Raw genomic sequence first — 13,539 nt, 5'->3', positions numbered from 1 at the left:
TTGATGAGAAATTGCTCGCCTTGGCGAATGTTGTTCGAGTGTTCGAAAACTTCTGTCTTTTCAATCAGGATTCAGGGACATTTTATAATGCCGGAGTTGAAAACACCATGATCCCATGAAGTGTGACAGTTGCTGGAATCAGAGAATGGGAAATGGGGAAATCATGTTAAAACCAATTACTCATCGTGTGGAGACTTAGTTAACTTTCCACCCACTACTATGCTGACTCTTCCAACTGATTGCACGACTTGCTAACATTCTCATCGTGGGTGAACACACGTGCCGTAGACCGCCAGACCAAAACCCTAGTTAATATCCCCCATGTGACACGATTGAAAACTCGTGATTTTGGAGTCAGTTGCTGACTTTATGGGACGATGAGTCCATGTAGCGCTCAGTTGAACATGTATGAGTAAATGTTTCGAAACTCATGAATTTAACGTGTCTGCTGAGACGAGGTATCATCATAACCTAATACGACCAAAACTATGTTGCTAAATTGTTGAATATTGATAGTTGAACCAACATTCTCTGGTTTGAGCAAATATTGCTAGTCCGAGCGAATATTGCTAATTGAGTAAATATTGCCGGTTCGAGCGAATATTGCTAGTTCGAGCAAATATTGCTAGTTTGAACAAATATCTTTCTTTTAATGAATTGTTGGTAGCTGGACCAAGTAAAATATTAATTTAAGTTACTGACTGTTGGGTCGAGAAAAATAAATACGAATGTTAATCATGAAATCAACATAAAATTATCAGAGTGTTCGAATATGCTGAGAATTACGTTTTTGCAGAGCTCTGGATTCAAAACCCTAATTTTACCGAGATAATGATTTTTTGCAAATCACATAAGACCGGATACATGGGATGACGGGTTCACCATATAATGCCCAGATGCTCGAATGAGCAAAAATACCAAAGTCTCTTGAGGACCAGTTGGTGAAAGAATGATTAAATGTTGGTTTAATCATTTACTGAAATAATGCTCGTGTGAGCGACAAATCATAAAACCTGGTTTTATGGAAAATATGAGGGACCGGCCAAGAGGTCATGGGACCGGCTCTTGATGGCCGTGGGACCAGTAGATGGTCATTTGAGCAACTTCCAATTGTTTGGAAAGAGTTTGAACCTAATATGAGCAGTTGAGTAAATTAGGTTAAAATCATTAAAGCACGCGGGACCAGCTGTTTGCAAGCCTCGGGGTCACCCTTGGTCGGTCAAGGGGATGTGACCATGTCACCATAATGTTCACGCTTCAGTCCTGAGAATTTTGATATTTTCTGGTGCACGTTTGAGCAACATTTGGAGAAAATATGCAAAATCCATGGTTTTGCTGAAACCGACAAAAATACATGAGATGATGAAAATAATAAACAAAACAAGGAATTACAAGGTGTGGGACCGGCCACGGCTAGGGCATGGCCGGCCGGCTGACACGCGGTCCCACATCCTTTTCCCAGTTTTATGTGATTTTATGTATTTTTCTCTGATTTAAGGGAAATTCCATGAAACTGGAGAGTTTGGCGAAATTAGGGAACTTCCATGAGATGAGAGACATAAATTAAAATATAAAATAGGCAATGGGAGTGTGGGACCGGCAATGGCCGTGGCATGGCCGGCCGGCCAATGGGCGCGGGTCCCAAGGCACTCTTCCCAATTTTATGTAATTTTGATGATTTCAGATAATTTTCATAAAATCAAAGGGATTTGTTGAAAATCAAGATATTTTGTTGAAATCAGGGAGTTTTCATGAAATCAGGAAACAAAACACCAAATAATAATAAAATAATGGGCGTGTGGGACCGATTAGGGATGGTCGGCCAGCTAGAGCCCGGTCCCACAAGTTTTTTTAATTTTTTAATATTTTCCATGAATTTAGAGAAAATACATGAAATTAGGTAATTTTAGGGACAATTCATAAAATCAAGAAATTTCATAATTTGAGAAGGAATAATAAAATAACGGGACGTGAGGTGTGGGACCGGCCACGGCCAAGGCATGACCGGCCGGCTGGCGGTCCCGCGACACCTTTCCCTGATTTTATTATTTTTGATAAAATCATGTGATTTAGATAAAAATACATGAAATTAGGTAATTTTCATGATTTTAGGGAAAATTCATAAAATCAAGGAATTTTCATAATTTGAGAAGAAATAATAAAATAATGGGACGTGAGGTGTGGGACTGGCCACGACCAATACATGAACGGCTGGTGCTCGGTCCCGCGACACCTTTCCCTAATTTTATAATTTTTGATAAAATCATGTGATTTAGATGATTTCTTTGAAATAAAGGAAATTTGCTCGAACAAGTGGATTTTCATGAGATCGTGAAAATAGTAAAATATGATAAAATATAAAATTGGGCGTGGGACTAGTCACGGCATGACTGGCCGGCTGGTGAGCCTAGTCCCCTGGCGCTTTTGCTTAATATTTTATTATTATTATTTTCCCTTCCTATTTTGCATAGGTTCTTCGTTCGTTCGTATTTTTGAAATGCTCGTTCGTGCATTCAAAATGCTGGTCTGTGCATTATCTACTAATTACACTTGCACCATTTTTGTCAGGGCTTATTCGATGCTCATGTGCCTGTTTCGTTGAATATTTATTACTAACCTGTGGAATTCTAATGGGAAGAACCACAGATTGAAGTAACGAAATATAACGAGGAATCGTAGGGTATTGTTGGATATTCAGTCGATTAATTGACGACTCGTAGAATATTGATGGATATTCAGACGATTTAAGATAATTAATTGATGGCTCTATACTAGAAGGGCTTCCTGTCTAGGAAGATTAATTATCTGAGGGTTGAGCAATATGAACTTGCTGGAGTGTCATATTCCTCTTGCATAGTCGGGGAAAACCTGGTTACATCCCGAAGACGTTGTTGCCCTATACTAGCAGACATGTTGTCTAGGATCCACCCAATCTTTCGATTCTATACAGTATGATATGTGTCGTGGCCTCAGCTGAGAGACTACACATCTTCATCTTCTCTGAGAGACTTTCTCCATCAGCGGTGGCATGAGCTTTCATGCATAGAGACATGAGTCTCGATACTCATCCGATTGCCGGAGCCGGAGTAATTACTGAAATTGCTCAGTATTCATGAGATGTGTCGTGGCCTCAGCTGGGAGACTACACATCTACATGTACTCTGAGAGACGGCCTTCTCAGTCAGAGATTTTATGGCATGAGCTTTCATGCTTTGATGAGATACATGAGCCTCAATACTCATCCGGTTGCCGAATCTGGAGTATAGTTTTACAATTCTACCCTTTGTCGAAAATCCACCATCTACATTAAGTCCCCTGCTTAGTGAGGAACAGTCATGTTCCTCAGTCAGCATTGAATGGTGATTTTCCAGGTACAGACAAAAATAAGTAATTGAACTTGGTCATAAGATAAGATATTACCGGATTTCGACTGAATGAGCAAACCATGGTTTGAGCGGAAACCTTTGTGGCATAATAGAACATCATCTAGTGAACATAAATTGATATAGAACCGCTGATTCGATGGTGGAACCTTGGTTGGTTTAGGATTCACGGGTCGGGCCCAAAAGGAAATCCTTATGGAATTAGGTTTTGGAAATAAAATTAGGTATAAAAGGGAATTAATCCCTTCTTTTTTTTTATCTCTCCCACACGTCCACCACCTTCTTCATATCCTTCATGTCCGAGCTCAGCAGGAGCGAAAAAATTTCCCTCGGAAATCGCCGGGAACCGACGTCGTCCGATCATCGCCGGTCAATTTCCGGCCGGCGCCGACAGGTGCGTTAATTTTTTTTTTCAAAGTTTGGTGATTTCATGAGGTGTTCATGTTAAAATTCTATACATGTGTATATGTTGATGTGAGTTTTTTAGAAAAACCCTTGTTTATAAAAGTATGTTCGTTCGATCGTTAGTTTTGAAAACTAATAAAAATCCCTGATTTATGAGAGATTTCTTTATATATGTGGACTTCGGTCCAGTGATAAAACTTAGTGTATGAGCTTTCATGTGAACCAAGATTTTACCTTAATAGATGTGAGCTTTCACAAAACCGAAATAAACCCCGTTTTAGAGGATAATGCTCATTCGAGGAAAATAGACATATATATTTTTATGTATGTAAATTTATGTCCAGTGATAAAACTTTATTTATGAGCTTTCATGAGAATTAGTATTTTATCACAATAGGTGTGAGCTTTCACAAAACTAGCATAAACCTTCGTTTTTTAATAAAACGTTAATACGAAGGAAAATAGATTTTTTTTTAATATATATGTAGCCGTGACATATTTTATTCACATAGATTTGTTCTTATTAGATAAATTCTGAAAATTTATATGAACAAATTGCATTAATTATTGATTTGTAAAATCAAGACATGGGTTTTGAGTAACCTTCAAACTAGACAACTTATTTATGATGAAGTCATGTCTTATTGTAAATTTCATAATTCAGTTGTGTGAATGTTCATGTTATGAAAATTATGTATATGATTTTATGAGAAAATCAATTTTGAAGGTTAATAAAGTTTTGTTCGTTATTGCAGGTTTCAAGGAACGAACTAATTTCGTGTGTTAACTCTTGTATTGCAATCACTATTGTTAGTGAAATTGAAAGAGGTAAGAGTTCAAGGCTTACTATTTGTAGATACCGGCGTTTTAATTTGCATGATTCCATCATCTTATTGAATTCGCGGATGACTGAAACTTTGTGTGGGTTTCACAGCAGCTTTGCGAGGATGTCTGATTCTCCAGCCAATGATGCTTCCAGAGATGAAAGGTGTGCAGATGATGATATCTCCATAGAGGAAACATGCACGGATGAGACTTCCGTTGGTGAGGAAGATGAAACACCTAGAGTCAAGAATGTCCCAAACATAGATGACGCATTCTTTGAAGTTCCGGAGCCCAAAAATCGTCTCAAGTCCCCGGTATATCTCCTTCTGATCAATCCCAGGACGGTCACTCAAAAGAAATTGGTGACTCCTCGTGCTGCTATTCGGTTCTGTCTTGAACGAGGACTATTCCAGGCTTCAATGATTGAATTCAAGCTTCCTCGACGCCCCTTAGAGAAGTTCTCGGGATGGTCTAGACACATGCTAGGATTTCCTCGTGTTAGAGCTATGCTGGATAGAGCACAAATTACCAGGGCCGTTCAAATATCTGGAGATTTGTATATCTTTCATGACGCACGAGGTATTGTAGCTCTTCTTGCTCGCTGGTGCATCCCAACTCACACGTTTATATGCAGCTGGGGAGAGTTCACTATTACCTTGGAAGATGTAGTTGCTTTATTGCATCTTCCAATTACAGGTAACTTTCCTGAAGAACTTTGGACAGCGGAAGAGAAAGCAGTTTCCAAAACTTTAACAGCTGAGATGGAGAGAATCAACAAGGTTTTTGGTAAAGGTTGTTACTCTCATTGGTTGACACATTGGTGGCCACGAGACGTCCCTCTTGATGAACCCGACGATATCTATTGCTGCTTTCTTGTGCTTATGGCTGTCTAGAGATGTGTTTGAAGATGTTGGTACCTTGTTGAAGCCGTTTGTAATTCCTTTCGCTATTAAGCTGGCTCAAGGTGAACAACTTCCGCTAGGTAGCTTATTCTTGGGCTCTTTATATTCTAACCTGGACTCTTTAGTCGTAGACTCCAGTGTTTCGAACAGCTTCATGAAGATTGAATGCAATGCCAACACAATGTTTCTCCAAGCTCTGATGTGGGAGCGTTTCGGAAACTATGCACCCATTCCCCGTAGTGTCTTACAAAGTCTGAACTCTGCTGATGCTCGACGTATCTTCCATGAGAAAGACAACGCTAGGATTATGCGCTGGTCTACGAAGCAAATTCAGTCCAAGACACGCTTCATTGACGTATTAGATGACGAGTCTGAGTTCAACTTCCGTCCTTGGGTGGTGGTTCCTCCTCACGTTTCTCAATTGACGACTTTCAATGCTGGAGAAAGTAAGTATTTGAAAATGGTGCTGATTTGAGCGATGGCGAAAGATCTTTCATGCTGAGTTGCACTCCCGGTCATCTAATATCAGCAACGTATGGAGATTTTTCGGTGGAGGAGTATAACATTGACAGAGCCGCCCGTCAGATGGGTATGGACCAATGTGTTCCAACCTTCAGAAGGAGAAGACCATCAGTGGAACAACTTAAGACTTGCTTAGATCACACACATGATGAAGGGAGCTTATTGGTTCCCTTGTGCTGATCGAACTACGTATGTGACTCCAGGCTACATGGAATTCTGGGATCAGCAGCTTGAGCGTCTTAATGATTATGTGACGTCCGTCCAACCTTTAGTGAAGATCCCCTTCTTCTGAGATGAGTGCCTCTCGTCCCAGACTAAGGAATATTTCTGGTGGTGACAAGCGAAAGACATCTCCAGGAGGTTCACCAGTATGTATTCTTTTGCATATTCCTCATACAACTCGTATAATCGTCTTTAATTATCACATCAATTTCTTTTGCAGGAGGGTCGTGCTGTGAGACCTCGAATTGAAGTGAATTTCTCAGAGGCGGAGGCAATTGCCCACGGTGGAGAAGGCAGGAGCAAGAATTGCAAGTTGTTGCCCAACACCATAAAGTCCCCAGTCGCCTTTTTGGTGAGTTGTTGATATTTTTCCGCTGTGACTTCTTCCATCCGCATTATCAGGATCTCAAAACCAATATTTGTTATTTGGTCACAGGACTTTGCTCCGTCTAGTATTGACGGTCTTCGATTCTCTGCTGCTGGGCAGACGACTTCTGATTTGAACGTTGAAGAAGAAGTCGCCGTGAGTAATTTCCTTTACCATCAGACATAAATGTTTCATGTGAAAATGCTAACTACTTGATAATATGTCCAGGAGGATGTCGTCATGGATGGAAAGTGCTGATGTTCGATCTTCCTCTGAGAATATAGACGAAGGCACTTCCAAAGATTCGGAGCCAAATAGAAGTAATGAGCCCCTTGTCGTTAATACGGACAATCATAATTCCTTGAGTACTTCGGAGACCCCAAAGTGAGTATATACCCTGCATCCTCTTCATAGAAGTATGAAAGTGCTGATTTGTGAATGAATGAATGAGAATCCATGTGTATATACGAAAAACTTGGTCGAACTTCGTCGTCAGAAAATTCAGAACCCAGTTTTTTACCAAAAACGCCGTAAAATCTTCATCTGGAGTCGGATTTTCATGATCTGCATATGCATATTCAAGCCCGGAAATTTCCAAGCTTTAAAGAAGCTTTTTAAGTTTTGAGCACGTTTAGGGCCTGAAAAAGACGAAATAGTAAACTTCCAGGAGACTTTCAGAACTTTTTCAGATTGTATGTTGCCCGATGTTTTGATCACACCTCCTATCGTTCGCCCAATTGCCATGAAATTTTGACATGTTGTAGAGGACTTCCATACGAAGAGAATGGTATAACCCAACTCTAGACTCCACACCAATTGCTCCCAGTTCGTCATTGAACACAGGGCAGTGTAAAATTTCTTCAGCTGAGTTTCTTTGAAAACGTGTTTCATGACTTTGATGCTACTTGTACACATCTTAGATGTATGATAAGGAACTTAGATGATGTTAGTTCACTTACTTCTTAATTTTATGATTGTATTGGATTTCTCCCCTTGAATCATTCTAATCCCATGTAATCTTCGCATTAGGTGCCTAACAACGAAGTTGGGAATCATGAATCCAGTAATGATGGTTTGGGAAATCCAGGAGTTGTTGATGACAATACTTCCATATCTGTGCCTCAAGATGATGAAGTGATGGTCTTTGATGCCGTGGAGGTAGAAGAAACTCCAATTGTGCCTCAGACGGTGGAACCCGAACCCGAAATAGCAGAAGTTACTTCCTCTGAAATCGTCTCTATGATTATCGATGCTGCTCCAGTATCTAAGAAACAGATGATATTGCACGAGTATCCTACTGCAGGGATTTCCTTTGATCCTCAATTTGGTGAGTTAATCCCATATCACCAGCTTGTTGGAGGATTTAGCGTTCCCATCGGATATGCTGTTATGTACAAGGAACTGTGGGAAACATATGGACACATTGTTGTTACTCAGTATCCAGGACGCAGTTATTTCTTGACGAGACAAGTAGAAGTCATCTTGCATGTAATAAATTATATCCGGATTACAACCAGAAATGTTGTTACCTAAGACGTACTCTTTGATTGGGAGTACAATTTGAAGAATGCTGAAGATCTTGGCTTCAATCTGAAGTGGCTCCGTCAAAGACTTGAAGTTATCAGGAAAGTAGTAAAGGGCGATGTTCCCTTCCCTACCAGTGATGCCGTGTTGAAGAAGATAAATGAAGTTGTCGAACTAACCAGGAAGTTGGAGGCGGAAAAGGAAGCCTTGAAAGTCTTGGAGGAGGCAGAAGAGCAGAAATCTTTCTTTGATGGCTTTCTTTAGTTTCCTTTCCATAATATCAAGAACATTGAACTCTGTGAGAGATGTGAGATTTTATTTGGGTTTTGATTCTTTGATAGGTGTCGAGTCTATGACTGAGAATTTTCTTTGATTTTGGATTTGATAGAGATTTTCTTTAAGTAAAGTTAATTGAATTTCTGATAAATTGCTGAATTCAAATACTGATTGCAAGTATTGCAAACGTTTTGGAGGGATTGGAATACTGTTGTAGTTTTGAAAGTGGTAGTAAAAGTTCGTTGCTCGGACTTGTAAAGATAATGGATTTTTAGATTTAAAAATATACAAAAATATTAACAATGGGTGCGAGAGGTAACCAAGACACTAGATTCCACTATTACGCAAAATTGATTGATAAATATTTCAAAACTCTATTTTATTCTTAAGTCCTCTGTTATCTTTAATTCACTATCAATCATACAAATTCTCAAATTTTATTTGTAAACTTTAAGCATAGATTATCAAGAGATTTAACCAAGTATAACCTATCAAACTGAATAATAAATAATTAAGACAATCATTCAAATAATTTAAAACTCTGCAAAAGCAGCGATTAGGTGAATTATATAATTAAATGAAATAGTTACCCATTTATGTTGCGTGAATAGCTTCCTCCATTGCCTTGGTTACGAGGGAATTAGTCGCTCATCATATTGGAAAACCTCTCAAAGAATTTCATTGATGCTCAAAAGTGTTTTACAATGAAGACAAAGATAAGTAAATAGTATAAAGCAGGATTCTGCGACCCACAGAAGGCGTCCAGAATCAACGACACAGATATAGTGTTGTTGGTACAACGACTCAGTCACGGAAAGGAGTGGAAAAGTGTCGCAATAAAGCGACAGTTTTTAACGACTTTCCTGCCTCGTCCAATGTTCTTCGTGTTCTTCAGTTCCAGCAGCAGCAGGAACTTCTTCACAGCGTCTGGTTCTTTGATTTTTACGTCTCTAACTCTCTCCCAACTCTCGACAGCCTCTTCCCAATGACCGATACTTGTATTTATAGTGTTTTGGAGCAAGAAATCCGACCATTGATTGCGTATATTTTCTCTTTAATTCGATTATTCTTTGCTGCCCAAAAATGAGAATACTTACCATTTATAGAATTTTCACACGTTAACTCGCTCCCAAAACGCTCCAAATTAGTTTCTTCATGCCTCAGAAGCTTTCCCGCACCTCCACATCACTCCATGCACAACAGAAACACACTTGAGATCGCTTACAGTGCGTGTTGCTCTGTTTTGGTTTGGTGAATCGAACCAGGAATTTTAGCCAAAATTGACCGATTCCGTCACCCATACTGTGTTCCTCAACCTATATCACATCTCTATACCAAAATTCAGCCATTGAATCGACCTAACACTACTTCACTTCTTCGATCGAAAATTCTCCTGTGTTGTGAACATTTTCCCCGCCAAAATCGATATTCAAATGAAGAAGAGGGGTGTCCCCCTATCCTATCTTGGTGTCCCCTTAGTAATTTGGGCTGAAATAGTAATTCTTGGGTTGAAATAATAATTTTTCTGGTTTCCTCCGGGACATTTCTGGGACGTTTCCGGGACATTTCTGGGGTGCCTTTAGTACTTTTCTCCGGGGTGTAAATCATCACTTTATGGCAACTCTTTCCATACAAGGGTATTTTCTCCAAAAACACCTAAACAAACATAAAAACACCATAATGAGAACAAATGGGTACTAATAAAATACATAAAAGAGATCAAAATAGACACATAAATGCGTCTATCAAATACAATGAAATAAAATCCTAAATGCCAAATCCAGACGTCATGAGTGCTCAAACGCCCAGTACCTCAAATTCCTAATAATTTCAGATAAACGCCTTAAGACAACTCTCGTGAATTACTGGCAGGGTTCTACCATCTGTGTTGATCAATTTGTAGTATCCTCCAGTTATGGACTTATCAACCATAAATGGTCCTTCCCAATTGGAGTTCCTTGCAGAGTGGAGATCTCGTTTAGCCGCCTTGAAAACCAAATCCCCTTCCTTGAATTTGTTTGGTTTAGTAGTTCGCGCCTTGAATATCTTTTGCTGATTCCATGGTTGTGGCACGTATGGGCATTCATGTAGAGGAAAGTACCCATCATACTGTCTGTCGTGCTTATCCAGGTCCTCAGCAATAAACCTCTTGATAGAATGACCGACTTGGAGAAGCTCTGAACCCAACCATTGGGTATAATATTGGCGAGGTGAAGTTATCCATTCATAACTTTTGGTAATTGCTAAATCGTTTGTAGGGAGAAGTCCTTGAATCAAAGTATCATATTTTAACATTGGTAATATTGGAGTATGAAGAGGAATAAGACTTGCCTGAGTTCGAAACCTCTTGACAAAGGTATGTGGATTTTCCCCAGGTTCTTGCGTAAGTCCCATCAAGGTTTTTACTTCCTCCAGATGCTCAAACGGTGGGGGGTCCACTACTTCTTCTTCTGACTTGGAGTCTTTGTCATCGACAGAGTGTGTTGAAAGCTTTGAAGTTACCCTTCCAGCATGAATCCAAGTTCTTCCAAGGATCATGTCATATCCAGGATCTTCTCGAATTATGTAAAACTTGGTCTCAGTGCAGACCAAATTCTCCGTGACTTTGAGAATGATGAAGCCGTATGCATCTCTGGAGATTCCTTCGTGGTTTCTGATTGCTATGGGAGCATGAGTATCCTCTTGTCGAGTAATGCCAGAAGCTCTGAGAGTTTTCAAAGGGATGACGTTGACGGCGGTGCCGACATCAACAAATGCTCTTTTGAATTCATTTCCTTTAATATGCACGGTGGTGAGCAGTCCCCAGTCATACATTTCTTTGTCGGTGGCTGATGGTTCAAGAGGTACTTCTGGAATCAGTAGGCGTTTCCCAGACACTCTGTGGTTCAAAGCTGTAAACATGTCTCCTCTTTGTGATTTTGATAGATAGAGCAATTCGCAAACATGCTCTATCAATGACTGAACTGCTTCCTTGACTGGTGCTTCAGAAATAGAGAAAGTCTTGACAGGAAGAGGATCTTGTGTACTCCTTCGGCTCCAAGTTTAAGTTCTCCTGACTCAACCTTTTCTTTGAATATGCGTTTTAAAACTTTAAATCTACTTGTGGGGTGATTGAAGAACCTGTGGAATCGGCAGTAACGAGGATTTTCCATGTCTTCCTCAGTTGGGTCTCTCCTGACGTATGGCAATTTGATTGCACCATCTTGGATCCAGGCGTCTAATAGTTCGAGCAATTTTCCAACGGGGAGAGGAAAATCAGGTGCATCATCAGGAGCATCTGTGCGTTGGCCAGGAGCCTGTGTCTTTGGTTTGTCCTTCTTTTGCGTCTTTGGAGGAGCTGCAGCATGCTTGTTCGGGGATTCAGCCTTGCGCTTGCTCCCTTCTGCAACATCGTTTGTAGAGGACTGCAGGTTGTACTGCTTGTTGATCAGGCGTCTGCTTCCTCGAGTGTCACGTGATTCCTCAGTCTTTGTGGACTTTGCTCTTTCTAACAGAGCAGGTGCAGTGGTTGCTGATCTCTTCGCGGCTTCGTGAAGTTCTGAGAAAGTATGGAATCGAATATTCTCCAGTAGAGCTCTGTAGACCGGGAGCATGCCGTTGATACACAAATCTACCAGCTGCTGCTCTATGACATTTGGGTCATGACAGTCCAGGGCCTGGACTCTGAATCTTTTCACATAATCATTGGGATTCTCACTGACCCTCTGGAACATTCTTCCAAGATCAGAGAGAGTGACTTGCTCTGACACGAAAAATTACTTCATGTAGAAGGCGTTAATCATTTATCCCCAATCGTTGATAGTCCCCGGTGCGATGTTGTTGTACCAGTTGTATGCTCTTCCTTTCAAGGATTTTGAAAACTCTTTGAGACGAACAACATGGTTATGTTCATGCTCTCCCAAGGCTTCGAAAAAACGAGAGACATGTTCTCGAGCATTGCCAGTTCCGTCATACAGAGTGAAAGTTGGAGAAATGTAACCTTTTGGAAGGGGAATCCTCTGCGTAGCGGCAGGATAAGGAGGTTGGTGATGATGGACATGTGATGTCTTGTCTTTTCCACGGTTCTCCAGAAGGCGCTCCACGTCTTCCCGAGTAATGAAATTTGATGATTCCTTTGCTGATGAGCCTGCAGCTTTGCCAGTTTCATCATCATCCACTATATGGATTGGGATTACTTCAGGATCAGCAACATCTGAGGATTTCTCCTTCTCTTTTCCCTTTTCTTGAGTCTTCTCTGTCATCTTATCAGTAAGAGTTTTGAGATAATTACACAGCTCCTTCTATGTAGCAGCCATGTCCGTCTGATTCTTTGCGAGAGCCTCCTGCACTTTGATAAGATTAGCAATGGTAGGTGGTGGATTTCCTCTGACTTCTTCAGGGTGTCGACCGAACAACGGATGACCTTCAGCTTGAGGAGGAGTAATGTCACCACCGTCAGTGTTGGAGGCCGGAATTGTTTCTGAGATATTCTGATTGTCATTGTTGTTGTTGCTAGTACTAGCGTCGTTTGTGTTGGAACCTGTAACTAACCCAGACCTAAGACCATCCATCTTGTGAAATCGTGAGATTGCAACCGAGATATTAATCTCCCACTGTGGTCTCCAATCTGTGAGTGGGGAAAAACGATTTGCTGGTTTTTACGGAATTGAAGAGTCGACCGTGTGGAGACTCCTTGAACCGAATAAAATGTTGAACCTCACACAGATGCGCTACAAGAAGGGAGTGATTTAATCTCGAGTGATCAATCTGTAAGACCCCGGACTAAACCAGGAACAATGGTCGTTCCAGAGTCAATTCGTTCACGAGAGAGGATGGGTTGATCTGTAGGAGGGAAGCTGAGAAATGCGTGAGATCAATGGTGATCTGAGATTGTAGGTGTGTTGTGAATTCAACGTGAAAATGCTCTGAATGATTGAATTTTTCTCAATTGATAGTAATTTCTGTGAGTTCCTGTAGACGCAAGATTGTCTGTATGAACGTTGATGAGAAATTGCTCGCCTTGGAGAATGTTGTTCGAGTGTTCGAAAACTTCTGTCTTTTCAATCAGGATTCAGGGACATTTTATAATGCCGGAGTTGAAAACACCATGATCCCATGAAGTGTGACAGTTGCT

Source organism: Papaver somniferum, chromosome 5 (genome assembly GCF_003573695.1).
Source record: "Papaver somniferum cultivar HN1 chromosome 5, ASM357369v1, whole genome shotgun sequence".
Lineage (NCBI taxonomy): Eukaryota > Viridiplantae > Streptophyta > Magnoliopsida > Ranunculales > Papaveraceae > Papaver > Papaver somniferum.
This window is presented reverse-complemented; position numbering follows the sequence as displayed.